At 39.1% G+C, this 15,031-nt stretch overlaps 1 pseudogene; it reads right to left on the bottom strand.

The window, feature by feature from the left end:
• The window catches only part of LOC130034952 (contactin-associated protein-like 3), a 166,673-nt pseudogene that overhangs the window by 55,030 nt on the left and 96,612 nt on the right, over positions 1-15,031 (bottom strand).

The raw sequence follows: 15,031 nt of genomic DNA, 5'->3' as shown, positions 1-15,031 counted from the left end.
CCATATGTGTCAATCCTTAGCTCCACACTACAAGGCAAACACCCTACCCTCTATCCTATTATTCTGGCATCAATAGATACAAAATTAACAATCTACCACAATCTTCTATATCCTAAAAGAGATGTCTAGAGCTAACATTGTTTTCTAATTTGTAATTTCCTAAGACATAGAATAAATTTGGTCTGTGAAAAAAAATAGTCACGGTATAATGACATCCAAGCCCTGTTCTAATTTACACTTTTTTATAACCAAAAAATAAAGTGAAATGCTATCACCCTTCTTGGTGGATGAATCCTGAGCTTTCCAAGGACCACTGAGGCTCAGCTGCCCAGGTGAGTCTAGAAAAAGACTTCATATTGAACAAAAGACCCACATTGAACAAAGAGCAACAGATTGACATTAAGTACTGCTTCAAGAAAAACGTGTAATTCTCAGACAATGAACTGGGCAGTGTGTTCAAAGACCTTTAATAGATCAGTGACTGCCCCCGTGACCCAGTTGGCCTCTAGCCCTAATGACTGATCACTTACCTTGGTGAGCTGGAAGCCTTGACTTCTTGCAGTGGAAAGCCAGCTCCTGCTGACAGTGATCTGCATGTTCAATCATTACTCGGAGCTGGTCCATGTTGACTGAGTACTTGAAGAATACTGGTTGGGGGCTTCCTCCATTTGAGCTCCCAGCCCTAGCAATATGGGACCCAGTGTGCCAAACGGAGGTCCACGTGGAATCTTGAGAACAGATATGGTATGAGAGGGAGAAAGGAGAAGATAATGGATGGAAATTGTTAAAATAAACATTGGAATCAATTTTATCTGAATTGAGGGTTTTTTGTATATTTATCAAATATCTCTGAGATTAGAATAAAAAAACTAGGATCCTATAATATTCAGATAGGTATTATCTATTATAATTTGCATTACTATGAATTGGTGGTCATTAGTTTTGATGAACTTTGTTGCAACAATACCATCAATACCATCGATGAGCCAATTCTTTTTTTTTTTAATTTTTATTAGTTAACCACCATGAGGTAAAGTTGTAGACTCACAAATGTTTGTGCTTGGGTTTCAATTATACAATGATCGAGTACCCATCCCTCCACCAGTGCCCATTTTCTATCACCACTGATCCCAATATCCCTCCCACCCCCATCCCCACATCCCACCCAGCTTCTGTGGCAGGGTATTCCCTTTTGTGCTCTCTCTCCTTTTGGGTGCTGTGGTTTGCAAAAGAGGTATTGAGTGGAAATCATGTTCGGTCTATAGTCTACTTTCAGCATGCATCTCCCATCCTGGGAGGATCCTCCCAACACCCTTTATTTGATCTATGAGCCAATTCTTAAGTTCTGTGTTTATCATATTCAAAGAAATAACTACAAATTTTAGACATAAAATTTTCTCATAATCTTTTTATTTTATTACTATCAAAAGACAAGTATTTAATATGTATATCCTTTTCCTTTTAAATGTTATTTTTGTTGTTGTTTGGTTATTTTTGTTGTGCCACACTCAGTGGTCACACGTGGCTCTGTGCTCCTGATTATTCTTGGATCTATGGCTAGAGTCACACCCTGTAGAACTGTGGGGACTACATGAAAAACCACAATTTGAACCATTTTCATTTGAGCCACAGCCTCATACAAGGCAAGTGCCAAAGCTTTGTACTATAACTCTAGTTTTTTTTTTTCCTTTTAAATAAGTATATTCCATGTTGGACTGAGAATCTTGTTCTACCTACTTGATGACCAAACAGGTCACATTAAGATAAAAATAACAGGAAGTAAATATTTTTGGCTAAACTTGATTTCAGTAACTCACCCACCACAGTGGCCAAAATAACAACAATTTGGAAATAACTAGGTTTTGTTTCAATGAGGTAGGAATGAGTCTCACAAACAGTGCTCAGGAAAAACAACTCCCCCATAAACAGTTTTTGGGGTTTAGGGGGATACACCTGGTTGTGCTCAAGTCTTACTTCTGATTCTATGCTCAGTGATCATTCCCAGCAGGGTATGGGGGACCATAGAGGTGCCAGGGATTGGACTTGGGTTACCCACATGGAAGGCAACCACCATATCTGTTATACTATCTCTTTGATCCTACCTTGGCAATGTTTTATTTTTGAAGCCCATCCCCCCCCCACACACACACACTCCTACCACGACACTCTCCTAGCAATTTCTGGCTATTCCAATAGATAACTCAATTCAAGGGCCTGAGAATGAGGCTCTCATTGTGCCCTGAAGTGGCGGAAATTACCAACACAAACTTCTTCTAGGCAGCAATAATTGTCCAAGTCTTGTCCTTCACAAAAAATCCTAAAATAAACAAGTTTAAGTCTGAAATCTTTGTGTATATTTGCAGGTACAATTGGCTTTACCTCAAAGGACCATTCCACAGGATAATCGATTGACCACCCTAGGCCCACCAGCTCACAATCTATCTTTTCTAGAAATATGCTTCCCTGTTCTTCCCTACAGAAAGTATTTCTTGTGGCCTTGCAGACAGGATGGCTACCCTGAGGACATGAGCCTGCCGTCTTCTATACACTCGACCATCCATAAAGAAAACATCTTCACTATTATACGCTTTCTACAATATACAGATCATACCATAAAGATATGAAAGTTTGTGAACCCATAGTCTAAGTGGCTCAGATGCAGACCAGAAGTTTCCCTATACAACTCAACTCTAATAGAAAATCATATAAATGGACCTGTAATGTGAATTTGGTGACATGAAAAGCCATTTCCAAACTATAGAGGCAAAAAATAGTCATGAATTGTATTTTTATTTTTAAATATATATATATATATCATATATAATATATATATGAACACATTTAAAAATAAAAACATTCTCTGGAAGACAATGAGGAGTTCCCTCTAGCCTCTGTCATGGGAGTTTGAGCCTTGGAAAAACTTAGCGAGCCTTTAGTTGTCACAAATCTTTAAACCATCAAGTACAGCAGAGATCCACAGAGGTGAATCCAAGGAGCAAAAGGAATCCTGTCTCAAAACCTATTGAAAATAATATCACAGATCATGAAAAAAACCAGGAAGAACAGAAATACACTAAATCAGTATGAGATCTATTTTATGTTCAATAATGAAAAAGGGCTTAATAGAGCATTTCATTCTTTTTGCTTATGAAGCCACTTGTGCTACTTGAATACTATATATCGTTCCCCTTTAATCTTGTCCTCACCAGACAGTCCATATTTCAACACTTCCATGGAAAATTCCTTTAGTGACCCAGGATTATTTTTTGGTAATTACCTACTTCTTGGAGCGATAGCACAGCGGTAGGGCATTTGCCTTACAAGCGGCCAACATAGCCGACCCAAGCTCGATTCCTCCGCCCCTCTCGGAGAGCCCGGCAAGCTACCGAGAGTATCTCGCCTGCCCGGCAGAGCCTGGCAAGCTACCCGTGATGTATTCAATATGCCAAACACAGTAACAACAAAGTCTCCAATGGAGACGTTACTGGGCCCGCTCAAGCAGAACGATGAAAACGGGAGGACCGTGACCGAGACCTACTTCCATTTGTCCTCTGAGTTTATTCCTTCATAGGAAACAAGGGTAAAAGAAATCACATAAAAGATGGGGGAGGCTTGGGAACTCATCAATTATAATGCCAGTTTGTCATTTATTTTCATGGTTTATGGCACAAAGAAATATGATGTGCCTGAGTGGTTCATATAGGCCATTGGTCAGCATGATAGATTGATGGTCTCATATGGTTAAAATGTAATAGAAATATTTTTCAAGTGAGGAGAAAGAAAACTGTTGGGAAAAAAGTCTCTGAAACTACTCTAGAAAAAAATAATACTAATTTAAATCACTGTTTTTTCTAAAATAACTTTAAATACCCCAGAAAGACATAATTATTTTTCTCATATTCCACAATGTGTTATTTGTATGGACTTCAAAAATATTAGTAAGACCTTGAGTTCAAGCAAGATGTTTTAACTATCCTGAGTTATACCACATGCAAATGTGCTTGTTTGTCTTACTGGAGTCTTTTTATCAATGCATAAGCAGATGAACTGGATTGAACTGAGAATTATTAAAGGTATAAAAGATACAAATTTTCTTTGGCTTTTTGACCATACCCAGTGGTTCTCAAAGTTTATTCCTGGCTGGCACTCAGGGATCACTCCTGATGGGTCTTGGGGGATTATTTATGATGCTGGGGAATTAGACCTGAGCTCCACAGGAACAGAGCAAGCATCCTACCCTCTGTACTACTGCTCTGGCCCCCAATAGATGCAAATTTAACTGTTTACCATGTGCTAAGGCAACTAGCCCTGAAGCTCATTTAATGTAATACTTTAATTTGAATAAACAGGAGAAAATAACACAGACTCACCATACCAAACAACATCTTCTAATTGCTTTTGATTTTGTCAAATGATATGCGCTTTCCAGTTGCAAATTTGCCTATGCTTTACAATCTCCCCCTAAACTATCCAAGTAGCCTTTCACAGGAAACCAGGTGGTCAGATGGGGAAACTAAAAAACATTTTTAGTTTACATGAAAAAACACAAGTTCAAAGCACATCTGTTCTGAACATTTCCGTCTCCGTGACCAAAAAATGTAAGTAAAAACTTGACAAGAAAAATCTGATGCCTTTCTAGTTGGTGAGTCCCTCACTCAAGATTTGGAACTTTATTTCAAGGGAAGAGAAAGTCAAAGCCCTTCTCACAAATGGTGAGAATGAAATTCAATTTGAATCTCAGACCCACTTCTTTATGAGCAGAACCTGCTGCTGCTTTGTATCTGATAGAAAGGAAAATAAAATTCTGAGAAAATTGGAGACAGTAAATTTCTATGTGTGAACATGTTACCTTCTATATCCAAAATCCAGAACTGCTCAAGAAGTTGCACTTTAGAACAATAATTTTGTTTTATATGTGTGTGTGTGTGTGTGTGTGTGTGTGTGTGTGTGTGAAACACCATGAGGTACAGTTTTATACTTACAAACTTTCATTCTTGGGTTTCAGTTATACAATGATCGAGTACCCATCCCTCCATCAGTACCCATTCTCTACCACCAATGATCCCAGTAGCCCTCCTACCCCACCCCCACATCCCACCCCGCCTCTGTGACAGGGCATTCCCTTTTGCTGCCTCTTTCCTTTAAGGGTGATGTGGTTTGCAGTAGAGGTATTGAGTGGCTATCGTGTTCAGTCTATAGTTTACTTTCAGCACACATCTTGCATCCCAAGCGAATCCTCCAAACACCCTTTACTTGGTGTTCCCTTCTCTATCTGGGCTTCCTTTTATCCAGCATGTGCTGACGGCTTCCAAGCTGTGGAGCAGACCTCCTTTTACTTATCTCAACTATTCTTGGGTGTTCATCTTCCGTTCTGTTACTTTATATTCCACATATTAATTAGTTTAGTCTTTCTATGTCTGTCCCTCTCTTTCTGACTCATTTCACTTAGCATGATACTTTCCACGTAGAACCACTTGGATGCAAATTTTATGGCTTCTAACAACTGCATAGTATTCCACTGTATAGATGTACCAAAGTTTCTTTAGCCAATCATCTGTTCTCGGGCACTTGGTTTTTTTTCCAGATTTTGGCTATTGTGAACAGTGCAGCAATGAACATACAAGTGCAGGACAATAAATTAAGTAGATGGACTAAAATTCAAGTGGTTATTTTAGGATTCACAAAGAAAATGTAAATAAACACTTTGTCTGTAAGAAGGATGACCACAGGCCTCTGAAGTAGTCTGCTGGAAATTTGCTGACTGAACTCCTGTACAGAGAAATACGGGTGAGAGCCACTGTCATCTATGACACATCTGTGTCTCTGTGACACAGCCCTGGTGTCACACAGATGAGGCCTATACAAAGTTCAGTTGCTCAACTTCACAAAACTGCATCACTTTACCACAATTTTGGGGGTGAATTTTATGCCTGTAAAAGAACAGTTACTGGGAGATAAGATGTTTGTTCACGGGCATTTATGAGCAAATGTGCTAGTGACTGCAAGTGGGAAAGCATGGTGTCCAATAGGAGCCCTGAGGAGCATGGTCAGTTGGGACCACTTTCACCCAAGCTCAGGGGCTTTGTACTGAAGGCTCCTCAGGGCGAAGGTGACTCATATGTGCCCTTTCCTGAGTGGTAGAGGCCAGAGCTGTGAGTACATGGTCTCTCAGCTCTGAGAAAGGCCACTCCCTCAGACCTCCAGGTGTTTGTCTTCTCATGGGGCTAAACTTCTTGCCACAAATTTGGGACCTAGGGGCTTTCATGATTTCTTCAGTCTTTACACCTCCATCAAAATACTATAAGATAGAGGGGAAACATCCCTAAGAGCTCTTCCAAGCTCTCTGTCCTGCACATCCTTCCCTTGGAACCCAGAGGATGGCCATTTCATGGGAATACAGTTTTGTGTCACTCATCTGAGCACAGACTTCTATTATTTTGCACAGCATGCCACTTACTCATCATGATTTTACTCTTGATTTTCCCCTTCTTGTTGAATAGTGTGGGGGAGTGTGTGTGGGGGGGGGGATAGTGGTCGGGAAACTGGGGACATTGGTGGTGGGAAATGTGCACTGGTGGAACAATGGATGCTGGATCATTGTATGACTAAAACTCAATTATGAACAGCTTTGTAATGGTCTATCTCACGGGTGTCCAATTAAAAAAATTTTTTAAAGTACTGAGTTCAAGGGCTGGAGCGATAGCACAGCGGGTAGGGCGTTTGCCTTGCACGCAGCCAACATGGCCGACCCGAGTTCGATTCCTCCACCGCTCTCAGAGACCCCAGCAAGCTACCGAGAGTATCTCGCCCGCATGGTAGAGCCTGGCAAGCTCCCCGTGACGTATTCGATATGCCAAACACAGTAACAAGTCTCACGATGGAGACGTTACTGGGCCTGCTTGAGAAAATCAATGAACAACGGGAGGACCCTGACCGTGAATGAGTTAAGCTCAATCAGCTTAATCAATGGCTGAATAAATAGCAATACCCCTGCACTCAAAAAGAATTATAAAGCATCTACTGTTAGCATTAAGCCAAGACAAAATTATGAAAAATTTTAATATACCTTGTGATTTGTGATAATTATGCGACCACTTATTAAAGGTAACTATATCACTGGAATAGATCTATATTTAGCTCCTTTTTTGCCTTTATTGAGTTGTAGTAATTAATTTTAAAAGCCGCAGAAATTTCAATATTCAATTATTACCTCTAAGAGCAGAAAATCTAGAAATATCCTTTGGTGATTTTCTCACATTTTTTCTGATCATATATCTTCACACAAAGGTAACTCATATATCTTTATCATCACATCACAAAATTTTGCTCAGTATAAAGATAAATTGCTTGAAAAATGCCAATATGAAAGCTTAAGACCTGGAGAAGTTTCTTGTTTTATGTACAAAATTCAGAGGCTACTATATTTCTTGTAGTTCTGGAATATTTAGGTGATCAAATTAAGAACAGATAAATAACTATATACTGAAAGTTGCTTAGATTTTACTTTACAGATCAAGCATAAGGTATATCAAAGTAAAAGTGAGGTAACACGGAGGGTAAAAAACACACGGAGGGTATGCATGTGACTGATGCATGTTCAATCCTACCACCACATATTATCCCTGAGCTTCAACAAGAATGGTCCCCAAGCACAGAGCTGTGAGTTAGTGCTGAGTAAAGAAAGCCTCAATGGCCCCAAATAAAAAACAAAATAAAACAAAAAAACAAAAAAATGTATTCATAAATATTGCCTTGTAAATATTATTATCCTACAATGTTGAGTGCACATAGACAAATCTGAAGAGAAGCCAAATTAAAATGGGGTTTACATAACTTTAGAACCATCTACAGTTGATTTGGGGAATTTTGAGAATTCATAGATTATAAAAATCTGTGGTTGCTTGAGTATATCTATTTTGTTGCGAGTGCACAGAATTTTCATTAGGACAATTCCCCCTTTCATTTGGTAAAATGAGATAAGAAGGGGACGTTGTGGGTACTGACACCAACAGGCACAGTCATAGATGAGATGGACAGAAATTGCATCAAGTCTATCAGAACTGTTGGCGCTTACATCAGGAAATGTGTTAGTCATTTGTTACATTAAATATACAGTAAAAATGTTCAAAGAACTAATGTTTATATTTACTTATTGACTACACTAAATATACAGCAAAAACATTCAAAGAACTTATGTTTATATTTACTTATTGACTACATATATTAGGCCTAGGAGAAATGAAATTTTATTTATAGTTGAATATTGACACTTTATTCTATTAAACATATACATGTGCCTTATAAATATTTATTCTCTCTAGATTAGTTAATGCAATTAAAGATAAAAATTAATGCAACTGCAGACTATAAAATAAATGCCCCAAAATCCATGGCCTTCCTAAACGCAAATAATGAGAGAAAGGAAAGTACATGAAAAAAAATCCCGTTCACAATTGTGCTCCAGAAAATCAAATACCTCGGAATCAGTCTAACTGAAGAGGTAAAGGCACAATGAAAACTACAAAACGCTACTCCATGAAACAAAAGAGGACATGAGGAAATGGAAACATACCCCCTGCTCATGGATAGGAAAAATTAACATTGTCAAAATGGCAATACTCTCCTACCGGGAGCCAAAAGGTCAGTACACCCTGACCTGAAATTTAGGAATTAATCTCTACTTGTAAAAACGTTAAAATACATTGTGTAAGCTTCTGAGATATGCCAAAGAGATAACTGCCATGAGCCCGCCATTAGGGCTCACACCTTGATTCACTGAAAATCTGCATGTTTTGTTAATTCCCCATTTTCCCTACTTCCTCATGTAATCAATTATAAAAAAACTACCTTGGAGAAATAAATTTGGAGCTTGATCAGAGTCTTGTCTTGCTCCCATTCTTCTGTCTCTCTCTCTTTTTTTTATCATTCATGCACTCTCTCCCAGTTATCCATGTTGACTAGTCCAGCGGGTAGGGGCACACCCCAAAGCAATATACAGATTCAGTGTGACCCCTATAAGGATACCCAAGAAATTCTTCAAAAAAATAGATTAAATCCTCCTGAAATTCATATAGAACACAACCCCCACGAATACCTAAAGCAATTCTTGGGAAAAAGACGTGGGGAGGCATCACCCTCCCCAACCTCAAAATCTACTACAAAGAAGTAATAATTAAAACAGCATGGTACTGGAACAAAGCCAGGACTGCAGACTAATGGAACAGGGTGAAATATCTGTACACACAACCCAAAACACACACAACATCTAATCTTTGATAAGGGAGCAAGAAATGTGAAGTGGAACAAGGAAAGCCTCTTCAACAAATGATGCTGACATAACTGGACAACCACATGCAAAAAAAAAAGGCTTTGACCTTGACCTAACACCATGCACAAAGTCAGATCAAAGTGGATTAAAGATCTCAAAATCATGCCAAAATCCATACGGTACATTGAAGACAAGGTCGACAAAACCCTCTATGATATTGAGGCAAACAGTATCTTCAAAGATGATGTTCCACTGACCAACCAAGTGAAAACAGAAATAAATAAATGGGACTATCTGAAATTAAGAAGCTTCTGCACCTCAAAAAATACAGTGACCAGAATACAAAGACAATCTACAGAATGGGAAAGGATATACACCCAATACACATCTGACAAGGGGTTGATATCAAGGATATAAAAAGCACTGGTTGAACTCCACAAGAAGAAAAATATCCAACCGCATCAAAAAATGGGGTGATGAAATGAACAGAAACTTACTCAAAAAAGAAATCCGAATAGTAAAAAGGCACATGAGAAAATGCTGAACATCACTAATCATCAGGGAGATGCATATCAAAACAACAATGAGATATCATCTCACACAAAAGAGACTGATCCACATCCAGAAGAGTAAAAGGAACCAGTGTTGGGGCACGAACCTGGGGAGAAAGGGACTCTCCTTCATTGCTGGTGGGAATGTCAATTGGTTCAGCCATTTTGGAAAACAGTATGAACGATTCTCAAAAAATTAGAAATTGAGCTCCCATTTGACCTAGCAATACCACTCCTGGGAATATATCCCAGAGAGGCAAAAAAGTACAGTAGAGCCTGATTCAAACAGGAACCTGCCCGGCAGTAGGGCCCCTTCCCGGGTCTGCACGGCTAACTAGATCCCCTGAGAATGGTTTAGTTTTCACCCTTGGTCTGCGGGGGACGGGAATTGAGGCACACTGCACAAAAACAAAGCTGAACCATTCTGGGCACTCTCTCCTTATTCACCCAGGAACCCACTCAGCGAAAGGGCCCCTTCCCGGAGCCACAGCCATTAATGTGGCCAGAGTTATTCTCCCACTACATATCCCATAGAAACCATAAGTTACCCTCTTACATGGAACTTTCACTAAGTTAGTTTAACCACCAGACACACATTAGCCAATAATTGATTAAGCCCATCTCAATTCATTCTGCAACTCAAGCAGAATAGTGAGCGTGAAGGACTAAACCAAACTGATCACAATGGTAAAGCAACGAAAAATCCCACCAAGTTTTCTTATTGAACAGCCTAGCCCAGAAGACGCCAACAGTAATGAAGTGCTAGACAACCTCTCTGACAACGAATTTAAAAGGGAGCGACTGAGGATACCTAGGGAACTAAAAGAAGCAATGGAAAGCAATGCCAATAAAAGACAAGAGGATTTGAAGGTAGAAATTAGGAAAATGCAAACGGAAATGTCAGACCTGAAAAATTTCGTAGGCGAATTGAAAAACTCAGTGGAAGGCCTCAGCAGCAGAGTAACAGCTGCTGAGGACAGAATCAGTGAGCTCAAAGATGAAGTCCAGAGACTCTCCAGAAAAGAGAAGAAAATGGAGAAGAGACTCACAATTCGGGAACAGATGGCAAGAGAAGATCGTGATGAAGTCAAGAGGGGTAACATAAGAATTACTGGAGTCCCAGAGGGACAGGAGCAAAACCCTGATGAAGAAGAAACTGTCAAAGATATCATTGCTACGACGTTTCCAGAGCTGAAGAAAACATGTGGCCACATTCAGGAGGCCGGAAGGGTACCAGCTAGAAGAAATTCAAATAAAAATACCTCAAGACACATCCTGGTCAAAATGAGTGAAACATTAGATAGAGACAAAATTCTGAAAGCAGCAAGATCAAAGAGAGAAAATTCCTACAAAGGAGCATCCTTAAGATTCACAGCTGATTTGTCTGATAAAACCCTCATGGCCTGAATACAGTGGTGGGATATAAAAAACTCAATTAAATAAATGCCTCACCAAAAATACTTTACCTAGCGAGACTCTCATTCATAACAAAAGGAACAACATACAGTTTCACAGACAAAAAACAGATCAGGAACTTACAATATATTCAACACCATGGTTACAAGAACAACTAAATGGGCTACTTTAAGACAAGAGAGGCCCCTCAAATACACCAAATTTCAACAGAAAAATGGGACAAAATCCCATAACAATAATCTCTCTCAATGTCAATGGGCTAAACGCACCAATTAAAAGACACAGAGTGGCAGGGTGGATTAGAAAATTGAACCCAACATTCTTCTGCCTGCAAGAAACACATCTCAATAGTGAAAGCAAACACAGGCTCATAGTCAAAGGCTGGAAAACAATCCTACAGGCAAACAGTTCCAATAAAAAATCTGGTGTAGCCATTCTAGTATCAGACCACATTGATTTCAGAGTGAAGAAGGTCACAAGAGACAGTGAAGGCCATTTCTTATTGATCAAGGGATCTGTACAACAGGAAGAACTCACAATACTAAATGTATATGCACCTAATGAGGGATCAGCAAAATACTTAAAACAACTACTCATAGACTTGGAGAAAGACATTGATAACAACACAATACTAGTGGGAGACTTCAACACTACTTTATCACCTCTGGATAGATCAACCAGACTCAAGCTTAGCAAGGACATACTTCATCTGAGGAAAAACAATGAAAGAAAGGGACTTAGTCGATATATACAGGACACTTCATCCTCAAAAAGCTGAATACACTTTCTTCTCAACCGTACATGGAACATTCTCCAAGATAGACCACATGCTGAGCCACAAAACATACCTCCATAAAATTAAGCAGATAGAGATTGTATCAACAAACTTCTCAGACCATAATGCGCTGAAATTAAGAGTAAATAACACACAAGAACAGAAAACTAAATCAAACACCTGGAAACTAAACAGTAAACTATTGGACAATGAGTGGCTTAGAAAGGAAATCAAAGAGGAAATCAAAAGATTCCTGGAAACGAATGAAAAAGGGGACACGAGTTCCCAAAACTTATGGGACACAGCAAAAGCTGTGTTAAGAGGAAAGTTTATAGCTTTACACTCATCCCTCAGGGAGGAGGAGTGAGCCCACATAAACAACCTAACCTCACAGCTTAAGAGCTTGGAGAAAGACCAACAAAAGGAGCCCAACCCGAAAAGAAGGAAGGAAATAATAAAATTCAGAGCAGAGAATAACGAGATGGAAACCCAAAAAGCAATCCGAAAGATCAATGAAACCGAGAGCTGGTTCTTTGAGAAAATAAACAAGATCGATAAGCCTCTAGCAAAACTCACAAAGAAAGGGAGAGAGAAAGCCCTAATAAACTGAATCAGAAATGAAAAGGGTATCATCACAACAGAAACTACAGAAATTCAAAGGATCCTTAAGGAGTACTTTGAAAAGCTTTATGCCACCGAACATGAAAACCTCAAGGAAATGGATAAATTACCTGATTATTATAGACTCCCAAGGCTGAACCAAGAAGACCTGAAATACCTGAACAGACCTATCACCATCAAGGAAATTGAAATGGTAATAAAAAGTCTCCCTACGCACAGAAGTCCTGGCCCAGATGAACTCACTAGTGAATTCTTCCAAATCTTTCAAGAGGACTTACTCTGAGTCCTCTTTAAGCTTTTCCATGAAATTTAAATATCAAAAACACTTCTGAACAGTTTCTATGAAGCAAATAACCTGATACCAAAAGCAGACAGAGATACCAGAAAGAAAGAGCATTACAGGCCAATATCCCAGATGCAAAGATCCTCAACAGAGTATTAGCAAATAGAATCCAACGACTTATCAAAAAGATCATACACCATGAACAAGTAGGATTCATCCCAGGGATGTAAGGATGTGTAACATCCGCAAATCGATCAACATAATCCATCATATCAACAAAAGAAAAGATAAAAAGCATATGATCATATTAATAGATGCAGAGAAAGCATTTCACAAGATCCAGCACCAGTTTATGATGAAAACCCTTGCCAAAATAGATATAGAGTGGATTTTTCTCAATATAGTTAAAGCCATCTACCACAAGCCTACAGAAAGCATCATCCTCAATGGGGAAAAACTGAGAGCCTTCCCTCTAAGATCAAGGATGAGACAAAGATGCTCACTCTCTCCACTGCTGTTCAATATAGTACTGGAAGTACTTGTAATAGCAGTTAGGCAGGAAAAAGATACTAAGGGCATTCAGGTAGGAGAGGAAGAAATCAAGCTCTCACTAGGTGCAGATGATATGATACTATACTTAGAGAACCCTATAACCTCTACCAAGAAACTCCTAGAAACAATAGACTGTATAGTAGAGTTGCAGGCTATAAAATCAATACCCAAAAGTCCATGACTTTCCTATATGAAAATAGTGAGAGAGAAGAAAGTGACATGAAAAAAACAATCCTGTTCACAACTGTGCCAAAGAAAATCAAGAAAATAGGAATCATCTTAACTAAGGAACTAAAGGACCTGTACTAAGAAAACTACAAAAGTCTACTTCAGGAAACAAAAGAGCATGCAAGAAAATGGAAAGGTATCCCCTGCTCATGGATCAGGAGAATTAACATGGTCAAAATGCCAATACTCCCCAAAGCACTGTACAAATTCAATGAGATCCCTATAAGGACACCCATGACATTCTTCAAACAAATGGAGCAAACACTCCTGAAATTCATATGGAACAATAATCATCCATGAATAGCTAAAGCAATTTTTGGGAAAAAGAAAATTGGAGGAATCAACCTCACCAACTTCAAACTCTATTATAAAGCAGTAATAATTAAAACAGCATGGTACTGGAACAAAGGCAGAGATTCAGACCAATGGAACAGAACTGAATATACTGACATCTCCCCTGAAGCATATGATCATCTAATCTTTGATAAAGGAACAAGAAATGTGAAGTGGAGTAAAGAAGGCCTCTTTAATAAATTTTGCTTGCAAAACTGGATGGCTACATGCAAAAAACTGGGCTCAGATCTCTGCCTAACACCATGTATAAAAGTAAGATCAAAATGGATTAAAGACCTCAACATTAGACCGTAATCCATAAGGTACATTGAAGACAAAGTTGGCAAAACCCTCCATGACATTGAAGCTAATTGTATCTTCAAAGATGTCACACCATTGGCCGAGCAAGTAAAAACAGATAGACAAATGGGACTTTCTTAAACTAAGAAGCTTCTACAGCTCAAAAGAATCAAGGATCAAAATAGAAAGACAGTCTAAATAATGGGAAAGGATATTCGCCCAATCCCATCTGACAAGGGGTTGATATAAAGGATATATAAAGCACTGATTGAACTCCACAAGAAGAAAACATCCAACCCCATCACAAAATGGGGTGATGAAATGAACAGAAACTTTCTCAAAGAAGAAATCTGAACGGCTAAAAGGCACATGAGAAAGTGCTCTACATCATTATTCATCAGGGAGATGCAGATCAAAACCACAATGAGATATCATCTCACACCACAGACACTGGCCCACATGCAAAAGAACAAAAGCAACCGGTGCTGGCTCAGATCTCGTGAGAAAGGGACCCTCCTTCACTGCTGGTGGGAATGCCGACTGGTTCAGCCCATTTGGAAAACAGTATGGACGATTCTCAAAAAACTAGAAATTGAGCTCCCATTTGACCCAGCAATACCACTCCTGGGAATATATCCCAGAGAGGCAAAAAAATATAGTGGAAATGACATCTAAACTTGTTTGTTCATTGTAGCACTCTTTAC

This window comes from Sorex fumeus, unplaced genomic scaffold (genome assembly GCF_029834395.1).
Source record: "Sorex fumeus unplaced genomic scaffold, SorFum_2.1 ptg000063l, whole genome shotgun sequence".
Lineage (NCBI taxonomy): Eukaryota > Metazoa > Chordata > Mammalia > Eulipotyphla > Soricidae > Sorex > Sorex fumeus.
The sequence above is the reverse complement of the archived record's forward strand: the minus strand, read 5'-3'. Positions and strand labels throughout refer to the sequence as shown.